This window comes from Hylaeus anthracinus, unplaced genomic scaffold, assembly GCF_026225885.1.
Source record: "Hylaeus anthracinus isolate JK02 unplaced genomic scaffold, UHH_iyHylAnth1.0_haploid 12002, whole genome shotgun sequence".
Taxonomy (NCBI): domain Eukaryota; kingdom Metazoa; phylum Arthropoda; class Insecta; order Hymenoptera; family Colletidae; genus Hylaeus; species Hylaeus anthracinus.
In genome coordinates, this window is record NW_026534349.1 from 11,905,005 (window position 1) to 11,910,114 (window position 5,110).

The 5,110-nt window shown below is 38.9% G+C and overlaps 1 protein-coding gene across 4 annotated transcripts in view; it reads right to left on the bottom strand.

The window, feature by feature from the left end:
* Positions 1–5,110, bottom strand: part of LOC128891870 (heparan sulfate glucosamine 3-O-sulfotransferase 1) — a 204,030-nt gene that overhangs the window by 21,816 nt on the left and 177,104 nt on the right. The gene's annotated exons all lie outside the window — the stretch shown is intronic.

Consider the following 5,110-nt stretch of genomic DNA (forward strand, 5'->3'; position numbering starts at 1 on the left):
TATATATATATATATATATATATATATATATATATATATATATATATTGTGTATTTATAACCATTTATAAATACACAAACAATTTAAATGGTCAGAACACAACATATTTTCTCAAATTATCCTAACTTTGCACTAACTTTCCATTGTCGTTGTCATTGTCGTTGCAGAATTCATGGCGAAATGAAAAAAATCAAATGAATTCGAGGACATTTGACGACGAAGCCGGCGTTATTGCCGACCGAAATGAAAATACACGACGACGGCGGCGCAACTTTTCTCATTCAGCTGACTGATGCCCGCAGAGTGGCTTCCTGGTGAGTCGAGAGCGCATTGCAGTTCGCTGCCACGATTGTCACCGTTGTCTGCATGTATATTCGTGAAACTTTCCAATTCGTACAGGACTCCAGCTCACCGTCACCGCGGCGAATGCATTTACCTGAAGATTTCTGTTTAATCTTCTTCTTTTTCCCCAGATGATTGTATCCTTTCCAGCAACGCACTGTTTACCGCAGTGCACTTCATACGAGCTCGTTTCTCATTACATCCTCCCCACAGGGATGGAGAGCCTGGCCTCTTCTAGGGTGTCAGGCGTGAACTTTTCATATATTTTGACAGATATGTAGCCTGTTCGTTTATAAAGTAACGATAGTGAGAGGATTGGAAAGTTTTGTTAGATATTACTATGAAAATAGTAGAAGTTATAGGGGAATTACAAACGTGTAGATTTACAAATTTTGTATCAATGAAATGATTATTAATCATATTTTTGCTAGTTATGTAGCCTATAGTTCCTGTTTTACTATAACGAACGAGTAAACAGTTTTATTTGGATCGGATAAAAATAGTAGGAGTTGTAGGGAAACCACAAACGTACAGATGTATAACAGAAGTTAAAGCATAGCTTGGTATAATATAGTAAAAATTATAGCAAAGTCACTAACACGTAGTCATCGAACTTTATATTAATAATGCTCTACTTTCTCGCTCCAATTTTATATTAATAATGCTCTACTTTTTCTAAGTTATACATCGACATTGAAAATGCTGATGATATCGAAATGTGTTATTGTTTATATAAAATGTATTCAGATAGGGTTTGAAATGAATCCCTAAATTTAAATTTAAATCTATTGAGGGGTCCATGAGGATTTAAAAATTGTTCCTAGCGTATCCATCGAACAGCTAACGCTGCAAACAAATTTCCATCTCAAACCATTTATATTTTATCAACCAACAAAGTGGTCTAAAGCCCCTATTCAGGAACCCTATACCATGTACAACGGGATTGTCTTCGATAATTCTAGTTAATACTGCAGCAACCCTCAGCCTTCAGCCAGTGCATTGATTACAAATTGTTCCCAATGTATTCATCGAACAGCCAACGCTACAAACAAATTTCCGTCGCACACCAGTTATGTTTTATTAACAAACAAAGTCTTGAAACTCATGTTGGAAAACCCTTTAGTATACTACTGTGATCAAAAAATGGTAAGGCTTATTTATCTTTTGTTTTTGTTAGGTTGGTAGCACTAAAAAGGTGATTTCGGCGATTATCAGAATGTGTTAAATTATTCAGCAAAGACTTTGTATTAAATTTTGCTACAAAAGTAGAATTTTTTGTTTAAAAAAAAGGGGGGCGTCGGAGACAATACATTGTCAAGAGCAATTATTCAGACAAGATCAAATATTTCAGGCAGACATTAAAAATCGACTTTCTCAGAAACGAAGAAACTTTTATTCGATATTTTCGATTACTTTTTTCGTAAATAATTTACACAATCAGGTGATTTGATAACTGAGCATCGTAGAACGAAGGAAAGCTCCAATTACGGTGTTTAGTTTTATCGTTTCGATTCCCATCGCTGGTAAACGGACAAAAGGGATATTCGCCGTAGTCACTCGAAGTGGATTCAATTATATCAACAAAGAAGTTTCCTTGGGTGGGCATTCGCGAAATTACCGTCGGGACTGTCGAGAAATCGCATTCAGTTTCGAGAGTTTGCGGAAACGAGCCGCGAGAAGTAGCGGCCCCGTCGATCAAGGGCGAAACTTTACGACCGATTCGAATGCACGCTTGAGAAAAAGTTCTTGGACGAGTTTCGCGTGCCTCGAGCGCATCGTGCGCGAAACGTTCGTGGCCGAGCGTTTAACACGCTGAAAAGCGCCTGCGGCACGATGAAACACACCGCATACATTAGTGATCGTCGGATAACGTTTCCAGTTTAGGGTTTGAATAATGTTCTTGGAAGTGTTTTCTTTTTTAGGATTGAAAATCTTTTTATTTTCGAACAGCCGAAATTCATGTCACGTTATATGGTGAAAAATGCTGTGAGGCGATGAAATGGGTGGGTAGTAACAGAATAAATATGTCCTGTTACACAGCCTGTCGTGAGATATTTTTTTATATTTTAATATCTAGTGATTGGAACAATTAAAACTTAATCCGAAATAATTAAGCGTTTATGATACATACAGTATCATTCAGTGTTCAATTAAATATTAATAACAATTACGGTTAGGAATAAATATTCATTCGAGACATTAATCGTGAGAAATTTGTCAATATTTTAATATCTACTGATTGCACCAACTGAATATTATTTTCTGACAATAGTTCAATTAATTATTAACAATACTTATTATTTAAACAATAATGGGAAATATGATTATGGTGTGGTATTAATGTTTCGTAAATTCTTTTGTGGATGGATCCAACGAGCCTTCGAAACGACATGTCACGACATGTCACGCGGTTGTTGTTCACCCTTCCCCTTCTCTACATCGAGAAGCACAAACAAACTACGACGCACGACCGCGCCCAAGCAGGTATGCGAGGGGCGAGAGCTCATTCATCGTTGATCCTTCGTTCGCGCATCCGCGTCTCACGTCCCTCCTATTTGTAGTTTCCCTTAGTATCTTAGTTTGGTTTGGCTAGTTTTAAGGTTGCGTGTACGAGTGTCTCCTCTGTCAAATAATTGTTAATCAACTTGTTTTGTTTGTTCGTAAGTCCATATTGGGCTCGTAACATCGTGCTCCACTTCGGTCGCTATTGCTTCATGTGATAAGTGTAGTGATCAACTATGTGACTGGCCGAGATCGGTTGCCGTCCTCTAGTGGGTCTGATTCGAGAGAGGGTCAATCGACACCTCCGAGGAATCTTCTAGTCTCTGTACGCGTCAGGCGAAGTCCAGACTCCCGGCGCAGCGCAGCTCAAACGAGCCGTCAGACGGATGCAATTCGTGTCCTGGACTCCTGACGTTGTGCAGAGAGTAGAACTCCGTTTCGGGACTCTACGACCGTCAGACATACTTGGTGTCGTCAGGGCAGGGCAACCTGACGCGGTGCTACCTACGTCGTACACTGTAAGGTCGGAGCCGGGCTCTCGGCAACAGGTATGCAGGGAGTAGAGTACTGGTGGAGACGTTGATCGTCTTTCTTTTTAATCAGACGCACTAGAGGAAACGGGACTGACTCTGTAAGTCCAGTTTCATGGTCGCGTCGTGTCGCGATTTAGCTTCACTCCTCTTAGTTCAAATAATTATTTGGCAGAGTTAGACTTAGACTTTGGAAATCAAAGGAAGTTTGCTTTCTTTGATTTCCACGGTTTCATACTTAGTATTAAGCTCGTCAACTCTATGTAGAGGGAGATCAAAGGAACTTTGATTCCTTCTATCTCCGGGTCTCCAGTCGCAGCAACCTCCACGTGGTGAGACCTGGTAATCGGTATTATTCGTGATGAACAATCATTCGTCGCGAATAATACCGAGAACTAATGGCTGCGAACTTGTAATAAGAACTTTAGATATAAAATGTGCAAAGTGTAAAGTGTTGAAGTGTAAAGTGAGAATAGATTTACATTAGCAAGTATATAATTAGTTTTCAGAAAACTTCATTTGTATAAATTATGTATCAACATTGATATATTTTTATTGCAAAATGTTAGTCAATTTTCACAACAATTTCTATATTTAAATTACAGATCAAACTACAAAATACGTATTTTCTGAAATGTTGTTTTCTTGCATTACATAAAATTATCCTATTTGTAATTTACTTGCATTCTGTGCGAAATGGAATCATTAAACCCGTATAATCTAAGAACTGCAAAAATTGTATATCGTTTCTAATAAAACAAAGGTGTGTATTATAAGTGTTGATATTCAATTCTTTAGTAATATATTCCGAGTAATTTAGTAATATATTCAAAATGTTTGCATATTTTGAACTGTCGAAAATTCGGGATCGATATGCATGTTTCGACATTTCTTCAGATCAAGATCGAGATCGTAGAAATCACGTCTCGTCCTTCTAACACAATCTAACATCTCCTTTACATTTCCTGACAGCTCCTAATACACACTAACAACTTCTACCACCCTCTAACACCTTCAGACACTCTCTATCGTCTCCAATCCCCTAACACCTGCCAACCCCCCCTAATATCTCTTAACAACTCTTAAGGGTTCCAGACAGTTCCCTTTATTTCTCTTCAATTTCTAGAATGTTTCCTATTAATTTCCCTCCTTTCCCTGGCACATCTCTTCGCTGTTCATGAGATCCGGATACAAACGGTAAGTTTCGAGCCAGAATAAAAATTATGATACCTTCTCGATCAACACGTTCTGCTAATACAAGAGGTAAGTATCGATATTCAATTAAGAGTCATGCCAAATTTTTATTCTGGTATCAGAAGAACATGATATGCGAAAAGGTGGCACAAAGAATACCAGGTACGTAACGAAATTCTGAGGAAATTTTACATTTCGGTATCAGGAGAACATAATATGCGAAGAAGTGGCACGTTTGCGCCTACGGACAGGCAACCGGTCTGACACGTATGTCAATACAGGTTGCCTAATTGAAGGGGCTAATTTTCGATACATTTCGGAATTCTGGCCGATTTGGCATTTTTGTATCAGGAGCACATGATGTGCGAAGAAGTGGCACGTTTGCGCCTACGGACAGGCAACCGGTCTGACACGTATGTCATTGCAGGTTGCTTAATTCAAGGGGCTACTTTTCGGTACATTTCGGAATTCTGGCCGATTTGGCTTTTTGGTATCAGGAGCACATGATGTGCGAAGAGGTGGCACGTTTGCGCCTACGGACA